Raw genomic sequence first — 21,444 nt, 5'->3', positions numbered from 1 at the left:
ACCTTAGCCAAGACACATTAGCCGCGACACCTTAGCCAAGACACATTAGCCAAGACACCTTAGCCAAGACACCTTAGCCAGGACACATTAGCCGAGACACCTTAGCCAAGACACCTTAGCCAAGACACCTTAGCCAAGACACCTTAGCCAAGACACATTAGCCGAGACACATAAGCCAAGACACATTAGCCGAGACACCTTAGCCAAGACACATTAGCCAAGACACATTAGCCAAGACACCTAAGCCAAGACACATTAGCCAAGACACCTTAGCCAAGACACATTAGCCAAGACACATCAGCCAAGACACCTTAGCCAAGACACCTTAGCCAAGACACATTAGCCGAGACACATTAGCCAAGACACATTAGCCAAGACACATTAGCCAAGACACATTAGCCAAGACACATTATCCGAGACACCTTAGCCAAGACACCTTAGCCAAAACACCTTAGCCAAAACACCTTAGCCGAGCAAAATTAGCCGAGACACCTTAGCCAAGACACCTTAGCCAAGACACCTTAGCCGAGACACCTTAGCCAAGACACATTAGCCGAGACACATTAGCCAAGACACATTAGCCGAGACACCTTAGCCAAGACACATAAGCCCAGACACCTTAGCCAAGACACATTAGCCAAGACACCTTAGCCAAGACACCTTAGCCAAGACACTTTAGCCAAGACACATTAGCCAAGACACATTAGCCAAGACACATTAGCCAAGACACATTAGCCAAGACACATTATCCGAGACACCTTAGCCAAGACACATTAGCCAAGACACCTTAGCCAAGACACCTTAGCCAAGACACCTTAGCCAAGACACATTAGCCAAGACACCTTAGCCAAGACACCTTAGCCAAGACACCTTAGCCAAGACACATTAGCCAAGACACCTTAGCCAAGACACCTCAGCCGAGACACATTACCCAAGACACCTTAGCCGAGACACATTAGCCGAGACACATTACCCAAGACACATTAGCCAAGACACATTAGCCAAGACACATTAGCCAAGACACCTTAGCCAAGACACATTAGCCAAGACACATTAGCCAAGACACATTAGCCAAGACACATTAGCCAAGACACATTAGCCAAGACACATTAGCCAAGACACCTTAGCCAAGACACATTAGCCAAGACACCTTAGCCAAGACACATTAGCCAAGACACATTAGCCAAGACACATTAGCCAAGACACATTAGCCAAGACACATTAGCCAAGACACATTAGCCAAGACACATTATCCGAGACACCTTAGCCAAGACACCTTAGCCAAGACACCTTAGCCAAGACACCTTAGCCAAGACACATTAGCCAAGACACCTTAGCCAAGACACCTTAGCCAAGACACCTTAGCCAAGACACATTAGCCAAGACACCTTAGCCAAGACACCTCAGCCGAGACACATTAGCCGAGACACATTAGCCAAGACACATTAGCCGAGACACATTAGCCAAGACACCTTAGCCAAGACACATTAGCCAAGACACCTTAGCCAAGACACCTTAGCCAAGACACATTAGCCAAGACACATTAGCCAAGACACATTAGCCAAGACACAATAGCCAAGACACCTTAGCCAAGACACATTAGCCAAGACACCTTAGCCAAGACACATTAGCCAAGACACCTTAGCCAAGACACATTAGCCAATACACCTTAGCCAAGACACCTTAGCCAGGACACATTAGCCAAGACACCTTAGCCAAGACACCTTAGCCAAGACACCTTAGCCAAGACACCTTAGCCAAGACACATTAGCCGAGACACATTAGCCAAGACACATTAGCCGAGACACCATAGCCAAGACACATTAGCCGAGACACATTAGCCAAGACACCTTAGCCAAGACACATTAGCCAAGACACCTTAGCCAAGACACATTAGCCAAGACACATTAGCCAAGACACCTTAGCCAAGACACCTTAGCCAAGACACATTAGCCAAGACACCTTAGCCAAGACACCTTAGCCACGACACATTAGCCAAGACATATTAGCCAAGACACATTAGCCGAGACACATTAGCCAAGACACATTAGCCAAGACACCTTAGCCGAGACACATTAGCCGAGTCACATTAGCCAAGACACCTTAGCCAAGACACATTAGCCGAGACACATTAGCCAAGACACATTAGCCAAGACACATTAGCCAAGACACATTCGCCAAGACACCTAAGCCAAGACACATTAGCCAAGACACCTTAGCCAAGACACATTAGCCAAGACACATTAGCCGAGACACATTAGCCGAGACACCTTAGCCAAGACACCTTAGCCAAGACACATTAGCCAAGACACCTTAGCCAAGACACCTTAGCCAAGACACATTAGCCGAGACACATTAGCCAAGACACCTTAGCCAAGACACATTAGCCGAGACACATTAGCCAAGACACCTCGGCCAAGACACATTAGCCAAGACACATTAGCCAAGACACATTAGCCAAGACACATTAGCCAAGACACAATATCCGAGACACCTTAGCCAAGACACATTAGCCAAGACACCTTAGCCAAGACACATTAGCCAAGACACATTAGCCAAGACACATTAGCCAAGACACATTAGCCAAGACACCTTAGCCAAGACACATTAGCCGAGACACATTAGCCAAGACACCTTAGCCAAGACACATTAGCCGAGACACATTAGCCAAGACACCTTAGCCAAGACACATTAGCCAAGACACATTAGCCAAGACACATTAGCCAAGACACCTTAGCCAAGACACCTTAGCCAAGACACATTAGCCAAGACACATTAGCCAAGACACATTAGCCAAGACACCTTAGCCAAGACACATTAGCCAAGACACATTAGCCGAGACACATTAGCCAAGACACCTTAGCAAAGACACATTAGCCGAGACACATTAGCCAAGACACCTTAGCCAAGACACATTAACCAAGACACCTTAGCCAAGACACCTTAGCCAAGACACATTAGCCGAGACACATAAGCCAAGACACAATAGCCAAGACACATTAGCCAAGACACATTAGCTAAGACACATTAGCCAAGACACATTAGCCAAGACACCTTAGCCAAGACACCTTAGCCAAGACACCTTAGCCAAGACACATTAGCCAAGACACCTTAGCCAAAACACCTTAGCCAAAACACCTTAGCCAAAACACCTTAGCCGAGACAAATTAGCCGAGACACCTTAGCCAAGACACCTTAGCCAAGACACATTAGCCGAGACACATTAGCCAAGACACCTTGGCCAAAACACATTAGCCAAGACACCTTAGCCAAGACACCTTAGCCAAGACACATTAGCCGAGACACATTAGCCAAGACACCTTAGCCAAGACACATTAGCCGAGACACATAAGCCAAGACACAATAGCCAAGACACATTAGCCAAGACACCTTAGCCGAGACACATTAGCAAAGACACCTTAGCCAAGACACATTAGCCAAGACACCTTAGCCAAGACACCTTAGCCGAGACACATTAGCCGAGACACATTAGAAAAGACACATTAGCCAAGACACCTTAGCCAAGACACATTAGCCAAGACACATTAGCCGAGACACATTAGCCAAGACACCTTAGCCAAGACACATTAGCCGAGACACATTAGCCAAGACACCTTAGCCAAAACACATTAGCCAAGACACCTTAGCCAAGACACCTTAGCCGAGACACATTAGCCGAGACACATTAGCCAAGACACCTTAGCCAAGACACATTAGCCAAGACACATTAGCCAAGACACATTAGCCAAGACACCTTAGCCAAGACACATTAGCCAAGACACCTTAGCCAAGACACATTAGCCGAGACACATTAGCCAAGACACCTTAGCCAAGACACATTAGCCAAGACACATTAGCCAAGACGCCTTAGCCAAGACACCTTAGCCAAGACACCTTAGCCAAGACACCTTAGCCAAGACACATTAGCCAAGACACATTAGCCAAAACACATTAGCCGAGACACCTTAGCCAAGACACCTTAGCCAAGACACATTAGCCAAGACACCTTAGCCAAGACACATTAGCCAAGACACCTTAGCCAAGACACCTTAGCCAAGACACATTAGCCAAGACACATTAGCCAAGACACCTTAGCCAAGACACCTTAGCCAAGACACATTAGCCAAGACACATTAGCCAAGACACATTAGCCGAGACACCTTAGCCAAGACGCATTAGCCAAGACACCTTAGCCAAGACACATTAGCCAAGACACCTTAGCCAAGACACCTTAGCCAAGACACATTAGCCAAGACACCTTAGCCAAGACACATTAGCCAAGACACCTTAGCCAAGACACATTAGCCGAGACACATTAGCCAAGACACATTAGCCAAGACACCTTAGCCAAGACACATTAGCCAAGACACCTTAGCCAAGACACATTAGCCAAGACACATTAGCCAAGACACCTTAGCCAAGACACATTAGCCAAGACACCTTAGCCAAGACACATAAGCCAAGACACCTTAGCCGAGACACATTAGCCAAGACACCTTAGCCAAGACACCTTAGCCAAGACACCTTAGCCGAGACACATTAGTCGAGACACATTAGCCAAGACACCTTAGCCAAGACACCATAGCCAAGACACCTTAGCCAAGACACCTTAGCAAAGACACATTAGCCGAGACACCTTAGCCAAGACACATTAGCCAAGACACCTTAGCCAAGACACATTAGCCAAGACACCTTAGCCAAGACACATTAGCCAAGACACATTAGCCAAGACACCTTAGCCAAGACACATTAGCCAAGACACATTAGCCAAGACACCTTAGCCAAGACACATTAGCCAAGACACATTAGCCAAGACACATTAGCCGAGACACATTAGCCGAGACACATTAGCCAAGACACCTTATCCAAGACACCTTAGCCAAGACACCTTAGCCAAGACACCTTAGCCAAGACACCTTAGCCAAGACACATTAGCCGAGACACCTTAGCCAAGACACCTTAACCGAGACACCTTAGCCAAGACACCTTAGCCAAGACACATTAGCCGAGACACCTTAGCCAAGACACCTTAGCCAAGATACATTAGCCAAGACACATTAGCCAAGACACCTTAGCAAAGACACCTTAGCCAAGACGCCTTAGCCAAGACACATTAGCCAAGACACATTAGCCAAGACACCTTAGCCAAGACACATTAGCCAAGACACCTTAGCCAAGACACATTAGCCAAGACACATTAGCCGTGACACATTAGCCAAGACACCTTAGCCAAAACACCTTAGCCAAGACACCTTAGCCAAGACACATTAGCCAAGACACCTTAGCCAAGACACCTTAGCCAAGACACATTAGCCAAGACACATTAGCCAAGACACATAAGCCGAGACACATTAGCAAAGACACCTTAGCCAAGACACATTAGCCAAGACACATTAGCCAAGACACCTTATCCGAGACACATTAGCCAAGACACCTTAGCCAAGACACATTAGCCAAGACACATTAGCCAAGACACATTAGCCAAGACACCTTAGCCAAGACACATTAGCCAAGACACATTAGCCGTGACACCTTAGCAAAGACACCTTAGCCAAGACACCTTAGCCAAGACACCTTAGCCAAGACACCTTAGCCAAGACACATTAGCCGAGACACATAAGCCAAGACACATTAGCCAAGACACCTTAGCCAAGACACATTAGCTAAGACACATTAGCAAAGACACCTTAGCCAAGACACATTAGCCAAGACACCTTAAACAAGACTCCTTAGCCAAGACACCTTAGCCAAGACACCTTAGCCAAGACACCTTAGCCAAGACACATTAGCCGAGACACATAAGCCAAGACACATTAGCCAAGACACATTAGCCAAGACACATTAGCTAAGACACATTAGCCAAGACACATTAGCCAAGACACCTTAGCCAAGACGCCTTAGCTAAGACACCTTAGCCAAGACACATTAGCCGAGACACATTAGCCAAGACACCTTAGCCAAAACACCTTAGCCAAAACACCTTAGCCGAGACAAATTAGCCGAGACACCTTAGCCAAGACACCTTAGCCAAGACACCTTAGCCAAGACACCTTACCCGAGACACCTTAGCCAAGACACATTAGCCGAGACACATTAGCCAAGACACATTAGCCGAGACACCTTAGCCAAGACACATAAGCCGAGACACATTAGCCAAGACACATTAGCCAAGACACATTAGCCAAGACACATTAGCCAAGACACATTAGCCAAGACACATTATCCGAGACACCTTAGCCAAGACACATTAGCCAAGACACCTTAGCCAAGACACCTTAGCCAAGACACCTTAGCCAAGACACATTAGCCAAGACACCTTAGCCAAGACACCTTAGCCAAGACACCTTAGCCAAGACACATTAGCCAAGATACCTTAGCCAAGACACCTCAGCCGAGACACATTACCCAAGACACCTTTGCCGAGACACATTAGCCAAGACACATTAGCCGAGACACATTAGCCAAGACACCTTAGCCAAGACACATTAGCCAAGACACCTTAGCCAAGACACCTTAGCCAAGACACATTAGCCAAGACACATTAGCCAAGACACATTAGCCAAGACACCTTAACCGAGACACCTTAGCCAAGACACCTTAGCCAAGACACATTAGCCAAGACACATTAGCCAAGACACAATAGCCAAGACACCTTAGCCAAGACACATTAGCCAAGACACCTTAGCCAAGACACCTAAGCCAAGACACCTTAGCCAAGACACATTAGCCAAGACACCTTAGCCAAGACACCTTAGCCAAGACACATTAGCCAAGACACCTTAGCCAAGACACCTTAGCCAAGACACCTTAGCCAAGACACCTTAGCCAAGACACATTAGCCGAGACACATTAGCCAAGACACATTAGCCGAGACACATTAGCCAAGACACATTATCCGAGACACCTTAGCCAAGACACATTAGCCAAGACACCTTAGCCAAGACACCTTAGCCAAGACACCTTAGCCAAGACACATTAGCCAAGACTCCTTAGCCAAGACACCTTAGCCAAGACACCTTAGCCAAGACACATTAGCCAAGACACCTTAGCCAAGACACCTCAGCCGAGACACATTACCCAAGACACCTTAGCCGAGACACATTAGCCAAGACACATTAGCCGAGACACATTAGCCAAGACACCTTAGCCAAGACACATTAGCCAAGACACCTTAGCCAAGACACCTTAGCCAAGACACATTAGCCAAGACACATTAGCCAAGACACATTAGCCAAGACACATTAGCCAAGACACCTTAGCCAAGACACATTAGCCAAGACACATTAGCCAAGACACAATAGCCAAGAAACCTTAGCCAAGACACATTAGCCAAGACACCTTAGCCAAGACACATTAGCAAAGACACCTTAGCCAAGACACATTAGCCAAGACACCTTAGCCAAGACACCTTAGCCAAGACACATTAGCCAAGACACCTTAGCCAAGACACCTTAGCCAAGACACCTAAGCCAAGACACCTTAGCCAAGACACATTAGCCGAGACACATTAGCCAAGACACATTAGCCGAGACACCTTAGCCAAGACACATTAGCCGAGACACATTAGCCAAGACACATTAGCCAAGACACCTTAGCCAAGACACCTTAGCCAAGACACATTAGCCAAGACACCTTAGCCAAGACACCTTAGCCAAGACACCTTAGCCAAGACACATTAGCCAAGACACATTAGCCGAAACACATTAGCCAAGACACCTTAGCCAAGACACATTAGCCGAGACACATTAGCCAAGACACCTTAGCCAAGACACATTAGCCAAGACACATTAGCCAAGACACCTTAGCCAAGACACATTAGCCAAGACACATTAGCCAAGACACATTAGCCAAGACACATTAGCCGAGACACATTAACCAAGACACCTTAGCCAAGACACATTAGCCAAGACACCTTAGCCAAGACACATTAGCCGAGACACATTAGCCAAGACACCTTAGCCAAGACATATTAGCCAAGACACCTTAGCCGAGACACATTAGCCGAGACACATTAGCCAAGACACATTAGCCAAGACACCTTAGCTAAGACACCTTAGCCAAGACACCTTAGCCGAGACACATTAGCCAAGACACATTAGCCAAGACACATAAGCCAAGACACCTTAGCCAAGACACATTAGCCAAGACACATTAGCCGAAACACATTAGCCAAGATACCTTAGCCAAGACACATTAGCCGAGACACATTAGCCAAGACACCTTAGCCAAGACACATTAGCCAAGACACCTAAGCCAAGACACATTAGCCAAGACACATTAGCCAAGACACCTTAGCCAAGACACCTTAGCGAAGACACATTAGCCAAGACACCTTAGCCAAGACACCTTAGCCAAGACACATTAGCCAAGACACCTTAGCCAAGACACATTAGCCAAGACACCTTAGCCAAGACACATTAGCCAAGACACATTAGCCGAGACACATTAGCCAAGACACCTTAGCCGAGACACATTAGCCGAGACACATTAGCCAAGACACCTTAGCCAAGACACCATAGCCGAGACACATTAGCCAAGACACATTAGCAAACACACATTAGCCGAGACACATTAGCCAAGACACATTAGCCAAGACACCTTAGCCGAGACACATTAGCCAAGACACCTTAGCCAAGACACATTAGCCAAGACACCTTAGCCAAGACACTTTAGCCAAGACACATTAGCCAAGACACATTAGCCAAGACATATTAGCCAAGACACATAAGCCAAGACACATTAGCCGAGACACCTTAGCCAAGACACATTAGCCAAGACACATTAGCCAAGACACCTTAGCCAAGACACCTTAGCCAAGACACATTAGCCAAGACACCTTAGCCAAGACACCTTAGCCGAGACACATTACCCAAGACACCTTAGCCAAGACACCTTAACCGAGACACATTAGCCAAGACACCTTAGCCAAGACACATTAGCCGAGACACCTTAGCCAAGACACCTTAGCCAAGATACATTAGCCAAGACACATTAGCCAAAACACCTTAGCCAAGACGCCTTAGCCAAGACACATTAGCCAAGACACATTAGCCAAGACACCTTAGCCAAGACACATTAGCCAAGACACCTTAGCCAAGACAAATTAGCCAAGACACATTAGCCAAGACACATTAGCCGTGACACATTAGCCAAGACACCTTAGCCAAGACACCTTAGCCAAGACACCTTAGCCAAGACACCTTAGCCAAGACACATTAGCCAAGACACCTTAGCCAAGACACCTTAGCCAAGACACATTAGCCAAGACACATTAGCCAAGACACATAAGCCGAGACACATTAGCAAAGACACCTTAGCCAAGACACCTTAGCCAAGAAACTTTAGCCGAGACACATTAGCCAAGACACCTTAGCCAAGACACCTTAGCCAAGACACCTTAGCCAAGACACATGAGCCAAGACACCTTAGCCAAGACACATTAGCCGAGACACATTAGCCAAGACACCTTAGCCAAGACACCTTAGCCAAGACACCTTAGCCAAGACACATTAGCCAAGACACCTTAGCCAAGACACCTTAGCCAAGACACCTTAGCCAAGACACCTAAGCCAAGACACCTTAGCCAAGACACATTAGCCAAGACACCTTAGCCAAGACACATTAGCCAAGACACATTAGCCGAGACACAATAGCCAAGACACTTTAGCCAAGACACCTTAGCCAAGACACATTAGCCAAGACACCTTAGTCAAGACACCTTAGCCAAGACACCTTAGCCAAGACACCTTAGCCGAGACACATTAGCCAAGACACATTAGCCGAAACACATTAGCCAAGACACCTTAGCCAAGACACATTAGCCGAGACACATTAGCCAAGACACATTAGCCGAGACACATTAGCCAAGACACCTTAGCCAAGACACATTAGCCGAGACACATTAGCAAAGACACCTTAGCCAAGACACCTAAGCCAAGACACCTTAGCCAAGACACCTTAGCCAAGACACATTAGCCAAGACACCTTAGCCAAGACACCTTAGCCAAGACACCTTAGCCAAGACACATTAGCCAAGACACATTAGCCGAAACACATTAGCCAAGACACCTTAGCCAAGACGCATTAGCCGAGACACATTAGCCAAGACACCTTAGCCAAGACACATTAGCCAAGACACCTAAGCCAAGACACCTTAGCCAAGACACATTAGCCAAGACACCTTAGCCAAGACACCTTAGCCAAGACACATTAGCCAAGACACCTTAGCCAAGACACATTAGCCAAGACACATTAGCCAAGACACATTAGCCAAGACACCTTAGCCAAGACACATTAGCCAAGACACCTTAGCCAAGACACATTAGCCGAGACACATTAGCCAAGACACCTTAGCCAAGACATATTAGCCAAGACACCTTAGCCGAGACACATTAGCCGAGACACATTAGCCAAGACACATTAGCCAAGACACCTTAGCTAAGACACCTTAGCCAAGACACCTTAGCCGAGACACATTAGCCAAGACACATTAGCCAAGACACATAAGCCAAGACACCTTAGCCAAGACACATTAGCCAAGACACGTTAGCCGAAACACATTAGCCAAGACACCTTAGCCAAGACACATTAGCCGAGACACATTAGCCAAGACACCTTAGCCAAGACACATTAGCCAAGACACCTAAGCCAAGACACATTAGCCAAGACACATTAGCCAAGACACCTTAGCCAAGACACCTTAGCCAAGACACATTAGCCAAGACACCTTAGCCAAGACACCTTAGCCAAGACACATTAGCCAAGACACCTTAGCCAAGACACATTAGCCAAGACACCTTAGCCAAGACACATTAGCCAAGACACATTAGCCGAGACACATTAGCCAAGACACCTTAGCCAAGACACATTAGCGAAGACACATTAGCCAAGACGCCTTAGCCAAGACACCTTAGCCAAGACACCTTAGCCAAGACACATTAGCCAAGACACATTAGCCAAGACACCTTAGCCACGACACATTAGCCAAGACACCTCAGCCAAGACACATTAGCCAAGACACCTTAGCCAAGACACATTAGCCAAGACACATAAGCCAAGACACCTTAGCCGAGACACATTAGCCAAGACACCTTAGCCAAGACACCTTAGCCAAGACACCTTAGCCGAGACACATTAGCCGAGACACATTAGCCAAGACACCTTAGCCAAGACACCATAGCCAAGACACCTTAGCCAAGACACCTTAGCAAACACACATTAGCCAAGACACCTTAGCCAAGACACATTAGCCAAGACACCTTAGCCGAGACACATTAGCCAAGACACCTTAGCCAAGACACATTAGCCAAGACACCTTAGCCAAGACACTTTAGCCAAGACACATTAGCCAAGACACATTAGCCAAGACATATTAGCCAAGACACATTAGCCAAGACACATTAGCCGAGACATCTTAGCCAAGACACATTAGCCAAGACACCTTAGCCAAGACACCTTAGCCAAGACACCTTAGCCAAGACACATTAGCCAAGACACCTTAGCCAAGACACCTTAGCCGAGACACATTACCCAAAACACCATAGCCAAGACACCTTAACCGAGACACATTAGCCAAGACACCTTAGCCAAGACACATTAGCCAAGACACCTTAGCCAAGACACCTTAGCCAAGATACATTAGCCAAGACACATTAGCCAAGACACCTTAGCCAAGACACCTTAGCCAAGACGCCTTAGCCAAGACACATTAGCCAAGACACATTAGCCAAGACACCTTAGCCAAGACACATTAGCCAAGACACCTTAGCCAAGACAAATTAGCCAAGACACATTAGCCAAGACACATTAGCCGTGACACATTAGCCAAGACACCTTAGCCAAGACACCTTAGCCAAGACACCTTAGCCAAGACACATTAGCCAAGACACCTTAGCCAAGACACCTTAGCCAAGACACATTAGCCAAGACACATTAGCCAAGACACATTAGCCGAGACACATTAGCAAAGACACCTTAGCCAAGACACCTTAGCCAAGACACATTAGCCGAGACACATTAGCCAAGACACCTTAGCCAAGACACCTTAGCCAAGACACCTTAGCCAAGACACCTTAGCCAAGACACATTAGCCAAGACACATTAGCCAAGACACATTAGCCGAGACACTTTAGCCTAGACACATTAGCCGAGACACATTAGCCAAGACACCTTAGCCAAGACACCTTAGCCAAGACACATTAGCCGAGACACATTAGCCAAGACACCTTAGCCAAGACACCTTAGCCAAGACACCTTAGCCAAGACACATTAGCCAAGACACATTAGCCAAGACACATTAGCCGAGACACTTTAGCCAAGACACCTTAGCCAAGACACATTAGCCGAGACACATTAGCCAAGACACCTTAGCCAAGACACATTAGCCAAGACACCTTAGCCAAGACACATTAGCCAAGACACATTAGCCAAGACACCTTAGCCAAGACACCTTAGCCAAGACACATTAGCCAAGACACCTTAGCCAAGACACCTTAGCCAAGACACATTAGCCAAGACACCTTAGCCAAGACACCTTAGCCAAGACACCTTAGCCGAGACACCTTAGCCAAGACACCTTAGCCAAGACACATTACCCAAGACACCTTAGCCAAGACACATTAGCCAAGACACCTTAGCCAAGACACATTAGCAAAGACACCTTAGCCAAGACACTTTAGCCAAGACACCTTAGCCAAGACACCTTAGCCGAGACACATTAGCCGAGACGCATTAGCCAACACACCTTAGCCAAGACACATTAGCCAGGACACCTTAGCCAAGACACATTAGCCAAGACACATTAGCCAGGACACATTAGCCAAGACACATTAGCCAAGACACCTTAGCCAAGACACCTTAGCCAAGACACATTAGCCAAGACACATTAGCCAAGACACCTTAGCCAAGACACATTAGCCGAGACACATTAGCCGAGACACATTAGCCAAGACACCTTAGCCAAGACACCTTAGCCAAGACACATTAACCAAGACACCTTAGCCAAGACACCTTAGCCGAGACACATTAGCCGAGACACATTAGCCAAGACACCTTAGCCAAGACACATTAGCCAAGACACCTTAGCCAAGACACCTTAGCCAAGACACATTAGCCAAGACACATTAGCCAAGACACCTTAGCCGAGACACATTAGCCAAGACACCTTAGCCAAGACACATTAGCCAAGACACATTAGCCGAGACACATTAGCCAAGACACATTAGCCGAGACACATTAGCCAAGACACCTTAGCCAAGACACATTAGCCAAGACACCTTAGCCGAGACACATAAACCAAGACACCTTAGCCAAGACACATTAGCCAAGACACCTTAGCCAAGACACCTTAGCCGAGACACATTAGCCGAGACACATTAGAAAAGACACCTTAGCCAAGACACATTAGCCAAGACACCTTAGCCAAGACACCTTAGCCAAGACACCTTAGCCAAGACACCTTAGCCAAGACACATTAGCCGAGACACATTAGCCAAGACACATTAGCCAAGACACCTTAGCCAAGACACATTAGCCAAGACACATTAGCCGAAACACATTAGCCAAGACAACTTAGCCAAGACACATTAGCCGAGACACATTAGCCAAGACACCTTAGCCAAGACACATTAGCCAAGACACCTAAGCCAAGACACATTAGCCAAGACACCTTAGCCGAGACACATTACCCAAGACACCTTAGCCAAGACACCTTAACCGAGACACATTAGCCAAGACACCTTAGCCAAGACACATTAGCCAAGACACCTTAGCCAAGACACCTTAGCCAAGATACATTAGCCAAGACACATTAGCCAAGACACCTTAGCCAAGACACCTTAGCCAAGACGCCTTAGCCAAGACACATTAGCCAAGACACATTAGCCAAGACACCTTAGCCAAGACACCTTAGCCAAGACACCTTAGCCAAGACAAATTAGCCAAGACACATTAGCCAAGACACATTAGCCGTGACACATTAGCCAAGACACCTTAGCCAAGACTCCTTAGCCAAGACACCTTAGCCAAGACACATTAGCCAAGACACCTTAGCCAAGACACCTTAGCCAAGACACATTAGCCAAGACACATTAGCCAAGACACATAAGCCGAGACACATTAGCAAAGACACCTTAGCCAAGACACCTTAGCCAAGACACATTAGCCGAGACACATTAGCCAAGACACCTTAGCCAAGACACCTTAGCCAAGACACCTTAGCCAAGACACCTTAGCCAAGACACATTAGCCAAGACACATTAGCCAAGACACATTAGCCGAGACACTTTAGCCAAGACACATTAGCCGAGACACATTAGCCAAGACACCTTAGCCAAGACACCTTAGCCAAGACACATTAGCCGAGACACATTAGCCAAGACACCTTAGCCAAGACACCTTAGCCAAGACACCTTAGCCAAGACACATTAGCCAAGACACATTAGCCAAGACACATTAGCCGAGACACTTTAGCCAAGACACCTTAGCCAAGACACATTAGCCGAGACACATTAGCCAAGACACCTTAGCCAAGACACATTAGCCAAGACACCTTAGCCAAGACACATTAGCCAAGACACCTTAGCCAAGACACCTTAGCCAAGACACCTTAGCCAAGACACATTAGCCAAGACACCTTAGCCAAGACACCTTAGCCAAGACACATTAGCCAAGACACCTTAGCCAAGACACCTTAGCCAAGACACCTTAGCCGAGACACCTTAGCCAAGACACCTTAGCCAAGACACATTACCCAAGACACCTTAGCCAAGACACATTAGCCAAGACACCTTAGCCAAGACACATTAGCAAAGACACCTTAGCCAAGACACTTTAGCCAAGACACCTTAGCCAAGACACCTTAGCCGAGACACATTAGCCGAGACGCATTAGCCAACACACCTTAGCCAAGACACATTAGCCAGGACACCTTAGCCAAGACACATTAGCCAAGGCACATTAGCCAAGACACATTAGCCAAGACACATTAGCCAAGACACCTTAGCCAAGACACCTTAGCCAAGACACATTAGCCAAGACACATTAGCCAAGACACCTTAGCCAAGACACATTAGCCAAGACACATTAGCCGAGACACATTAGCCAAGACACCTTAGCCAAGACACCTTAGCCAAGACACATTAACCAAGACACCTTAGCCAAGACACCTTAGCCGAGACACATTAGCCGAGACACATTAGCCAAGACACCTTAGCCAAGACACATTAGCCAAGACACCTTAGCCAAGACACCTTAGCCAAGACACATTAGCCAAGACACATTAGCCAAGACACCTTAGCCGAGACACATTAGCCAAGACACCTTAGCCAAGACACATTAGCCAAGACACATTAGCCGAGACACATTAGCCAAGACACATTAGCCGAGACACATTAGCCAAGACACCTTAGCCAAGACACATTAGCCAAGACACCTTAGCCGAGACACATTAGCCAAGACACCTTAGCCAAGACACATTAGCCAAGACACCTTAGCCAAGACACCTTAGCCGAGACACATTAGCCGAGACACATTAGAAAAGACACCTTAGCCAAGACACATTAGCCAAGACACCTTAGCCAAGACACCTTAGCCAAGACACCTTAGCCAAGACACATTAGCCGAGACACATTAGCCAAGACACATTAGCCAAGACACCTTAGCCAAGACACATTAGCCAAGACACATTAGCCGAAACACATTAGCGAAGACACCTTAGCCAAGACACATTAGCCGAGACACATAAGCCAAGACACATTAGCCAAGACACATTAGCCAAGACACCTAAGCCAAGACACATTAGCCAAGACACATTAGCCGTGACACATTAGCCAAGACACCTTAGCCAAGACACCTTAGCCAAGACACATTAGCCAAGACACATTAGCCAAGACACCTTAGCCAAGACACATTAGCCAAGACACATTAGCCAAGACACATAAGCCGAGACACATTAGCCAAGACACCTTAGCCAAGACACATTAGCCAAGACACATTAGCCGAGACACATTAGCAAAGACACCTTGGCCAAGACACATTAGCCAAGACACATTAGCCAAGACACCTTAGCCAAGACACATTAGCCAAGACACCTTAGCCAAGACACATTAGCCGAGACACATTAGCCGAGACACATTAGCCAAGACACCTTAGCCAAGACACCTTAGCCAAGACACATTAGCCGAGACACATTAGCCAAGACACCTTAGCCAAGACACCTTAGCCAAGACACCTTAGCCAAGACACATTAGCCAAGACACATTAGCCAAGACACATTAGCCGAGACTCTTTAGCCAAGACACCTTAGCCAAGACACATTAGCCGAGACACATTAGCCAAGACACCTTAGCCAAGACACATTAGCCAAGACACCTTAGCCAAGACACATTAGCCAAGACACCTTAGCCAAGACACATTAGCCGAGACACATTAGTCAAGACACCTTAGCCAAGACACCTTAGCCAAGACACATTAGCCAAGACACCTTAGCCAAGACACCTTAGCCAAGACACCTTAGCCGAGACACCTTAGCCAAGACACCTTAGCCAAGATACATTACCCAAGACACCTTAGCCAAGACACCTTAGCCAAGACACCTTAGCCAAGACACATTAGCCGAGACACATTAGCCAAGACACCTTAGCCAAGACACATTAGCCAAGACACATTAGCCAAGACGCCTTAGCCAAGACACCTTAGCCAAGACACCTTAGCCAAGACACCTTAGCCAAGACACATTAGCCAAAACACATTAGCCAAGACACATTAGCCGAGACACATAAGCCAAGACACCTTAGCCAAGACACATTAGCCAAGACACATTAGCCAAGACACCTTAGCCAAGACACATTAGCCAAGACACCTTAGCCAAGACACCTTAGCCAAGACACATTAGCCAAGACACATTAGCCAAGACACCTTAGCCAAGACACCTTAGCCAAGACACATTAGCCAAGACACATTAGCCAAGACACATTAGCCGAGACACCTTAGCCAAGACACATTAGCCAAGACACCTTAGCCAAGACACATCAGCCAAGACACCTTAGCCAAGACACCTTAGCCTAGACACCTTAGCCAAGACACCTTAGCCAAGACACATTAGCCAAGACACCTTAGCCAAGACACATTAGCCAAGACACATTAGCCAAGACACATTAGCCGAGACACCTTAGCCAAGACACATTAGCCAAGACACCTTAGCCAAGACACATAAGCCAAGACACATTAGCCGAGACACATAAGCCAAGACACATTAGCCGAGACACATTAGCCAAGACACCTTAGCCAAGACACATTAGCCGAGACACCTTAGCCGAGACACATTAGCCAAGACACCTTAGCCAAGACATATTAGCCAAGACACCTTAGCCAAGACACATTAGCCAAGACACATTAGCCGAGACACATTAGCCAAGACACCTTAGCCAAGACACATTAGCCAAGACACCTTAACCAAGACACATAAGCCGAGACACATTAGCCAAGACACCTTAGCCAAGACATATTAGCCAAGTGACCATAGCCGAAACACATTAGCCGAGACACATTAGCCAAGACACATTAGCCAAGACACCTTAGCTAAGACACCTTAGCCAAGACACCTTAGCCGAGACACATTAGCCAAGACACATTAGCCAAGACACATTAGCCAAGACACCTTAGCCAAGACACATTAGCCAAGACACCTTAGCCGAAACACATTAGCCAAGACACCTTAGCCAAGACACATTAGCCGAGACACATTAGCCAAGACACATTAGCCAAGACACCTTAGCCAAGACACCATAGCCAAGACACCTTAGCCAAGACACCTTAGCCAAGACACATTAGCCGAGACACATTAGCCAAGACACCTTAGCCAAGACACCTTAGCCAAGACACATTAGCCAAGACACCTTAGCCAAGACACCTTAGCCAAGACACCTTAGCCAAGACACTTTAGCCAAGACACATTAGCCAAGACACATTAGCCGAGACACATTAGCCAAGACACATTAGCCAAGACACCTTAGCCAAGACACATTAGCCGAGACACATTAGCCAAGACACCTTAGCCAAGACACCTTAGCCGAGACACATTAGCCAAGACACCTTAGCCAAGACACATTAGCCAAGACACATTAGCCAAGACACCTTAGCCAAGACACATTAGCCAAGACACATTAGCCAAGACACATTAGCCAAGACACATTAGCCAAGACACATTAGCCGAGACACATTAGCCAAGACACCTTAGCCAAGACACCTTAGCCAAGACACATTAGCCGAGACACATTAGCCAAGACACCTTAGCCAAGACACATTAGCCGAGACACATAAGCCTAGACACATTAGCCAAGACACATTAGCCAAGACACATTAGCTAAGACACATTAGCCAAGACACATTAGCCAAGACACCTTAGCCAAGACACCTTAGCCAAGACACATTAGCCGAGACACATAAGCCAAGACACATTAGCCAAGACACCTTAGCCAAGACACATTAGCTAAGACACATTAGCCAAGACACATTAGCCAAGACACCTTAGCCAAGACTCCTTAGCCAAGACACCTTAGCCAAGACACCTTAGCCAAGACACCTTAGCCAAGACACATTAGCCGAGACACATAAGCCAAGACACATTAGCCAAGACACATTAGCCAAGACACCTTAGCCAAGACACATTAGCCGAGACACATTAGCCAAGACACCTTAGCCAAGACACATTAGCCGAGACACATAAGCCTAGACACATTAGCCAAGACACATTAGCCAAGACACATTAGCTAAGACACATTAGCCAAGACACATTAGCCAAGACACCTTAGCCAAGACACCTTAGCCAAGACACATTAGCCGAGACACATAAGCCAAGACACATTAGCCAAGACACCTTAGCCAAGACACATTAGCTAAGACACATTAGCCAAGACACATTAGCCAAGACACCTTAGCCAAGACTCCTTAGCCAAGACACCTTAGCCAAGACACCTTAGCCAAGACACCTTAGCCAAGACACATTAGCCGAGACACATAAGCCAAGACACATTAGCCAAGACACATTAGCCAAGACACATTAGCCAAGACACCTTAGCCAAGACACCTTAGCCAAGACACCATAGCCAAGACACATTAGCCGAGACACATTAGCCAAGACACCTTAGCCAAAACACCTAAGCCAAAACACCTTAGCCGAGACACATTAGCCGAGACACCTTAGCCAAGACACCTTAGCCAAGACACCTTAGCCAAGACACCTTAGCCGAGACACCTTAGCCAAGACACATTAGCCGAGACACATTAGCCAAGACACATTAGCCGAGACACCTTAGCCAAGAAACATAAGCCGAGACACATTAGCCAAGACACATTAGCCAAGACACCTTAGCCAAGACACCTTAGCCAAGACACTTTAGCCAAGACACATTAGCCAAGACACATTAGCCAAGACACATTAGCCAAGACACATTAGCCAAGACACATTAGCCAAGACACCTTAGCCGAGACACATTAGCCAAGACACCTTAGCCAAGACACCTTAGCCAAGACACCTTAGCCAAGACACATTAGCCAAGACACCTTAGCCAAGACACCTTAGCCAAGACACCTTAGCCAAGACACATTAGCCAAGACACCTTAGCCAAGACACCTCAGCCGAGACACATTACCCAAGACACCTTAGCCGAGACACATTAGCCAAGACACATTAGCCGAGACACATTAGCCAAGACACCTTAGCCAAGACACATTAGCCAAGACACCTTAGCCAAGACACCTTAGCCAAGACACATTAGCCAAGACACATTAGCCAAGACACCTTAGCCAAGACACATTAGCCAAGACACCTTAGCCAAGACACCTTAGCCAAGACACATTAGCCAAGACACATTAGCCAAGACACAATAGCCAAGACACCTTAGCCAAGACACATTAGCCAAGACACCTTAGCCAAGACACATTAGCCAAGACACCTTAGCCAAGACACATTAGCCAAGACACCTTAGCCAAGACACCTTAGCCAAGACACATTAGCCAAGACACCTTAGCCAAGACACCTTAGCCAAGACACCTTAGCCAAGACACCTTAGCCAAGACACATTAGCCGAGACACATTAGCCAAGACAAATTAGCCGAGACACCTTAGCCAAGACACATTAGCCGAGACACATTAGCCAAGACACCTTAGCCAAGACACATTAGCCAAGACACCTTAGCCAAGACACATTAGCCAAGACACCTTAGCCGAGACACATGAGCCAATACACCTTAGCCAAGACACATTAGCCAAGACACATTAGCCAAGACACATTAGCCAAGACACATTAGCCAAGACACCTTAGCCAAGACACATTAGCCGAGACACATTAGCCAAGACACCTTAGCCAAGACACATTAGCCGAGACACATTAGCCAAGACACAATAGAAAAGACACATTAGCCAAGACACATTAGCCAAGACACCTTAGCCAAGACACATTAGCCAAGACACATTATCCGAGACACCTTAGCCGAGACACATTAGCCAAGACACCTTAGCCAAAACACGTTAGCCAAAACACCTTAGCCGAGACAAATTAGCCGAGACACCTTAGCCAAGACACCTTAGCCAAGACACCTTAGCCAAGACACCTTAGCCGAGACACCTTAGCCAAGACACATTAGCCGAGACACATTAGCCAAGACACATTAGCCAAGACACCTTAGCCAAGACACATTAGCCAAGACACATTAGCCAAGACACATTAGCCAAGACACCTTAGCCAAGACACCTTAGCCAAGACACTTTAGCCAAGACACATTAGCCAAGACACATTAGCCAAGACACATTAGCCAAGACACATTAGCCAAGACACATTATCCGAGACACCTTAGCCAAGACACATTAGCCAAGACACCTTAGCCAAGACACCTTAGCCAAGACACCTTAGCCAAGACACATTAGCCAAGACACCTTAGCCAAGACACCTTAGCCAAGACACCTTAGCCAAGACACATTAGCCAAGACACCTTAGCCAAGACACCTCAGCCGAGACACATTACCCAAGACACCTTAGCCGAGACACATTAGCCAAGACACATTAGCCGAGACACATTAGCCAAGACACCTTAGCCAAGACACATTAGCCAAGACACCTTAGCCAAGAAACATTAGCCAAGACACATTAGCCAAGACACCTTAGCCAAGACACCTTAGCCAAGACACCTTAGCCAAGACACCTTAGCCAAGACACATTAGCCAAGACACATTAGCCAAGACACATTAGCCAAGACACATTAGCCAAGACACATTAGCCAAGACACCTTAGCCAAGACACATTAGCCAAGACACCTTAGCCAAGACACATTAGCCAAGACACCTTAGCCAAGACACCTTAGCCAAGACACATTAGCCAAGACACATTAGCCAAGACACATTAGCCAAGACACATTAGCCAAGACACATTAGCCAAGACACATTAGCCA

At 46.9% G+C, this 21,444-nt stretch overlaps 1 long non-coding RNA gene across 1 annotated transcript in view; it reads right to left on the bottom strand.

The window, feature by feature from the left end:
* The window catches only part of LOC125762973 (uncharacterized), an 84,461-nt gene extending 65,310 nt beyond the window's left edge, over window positions 1-19,151 (bottom strand). The window contains exons 1-2 of the long non-coding RNA XR_007418286.1: window positions 17,433-19,151; window positions 7,521-8,038 (exon numbers count right to left, since the gene is read on the bottom strand). This is a non-coding gene — a long non-coding RNA (uncharacterized LOC125762973). The remainder of the gene's footprint in view (window positions 1-7,520; window positions 8,039-17,432) is intronic.
* Between the last annotated feature and the right edge of the window lie 2,293 nt (window positions 19,152-21,444).

Source organism: Anopheles funestus, chromosome 2RL (genome assembly GCF_943734845.2).
Source record: "Anopheles funestus chromosome 2RL, idAnoFuneDA-416_04, whole genome shotgun sequence".
Classification (NCBI taxonomy): Eukaryota; Metazoa; Arthropoda; class Insecta; order Diptera; family Culicidae; genus Anopheles; species Anopheles funestus.
This window is presented reverse-complemented; position numbering and strand designations above follow the sequence as displayed.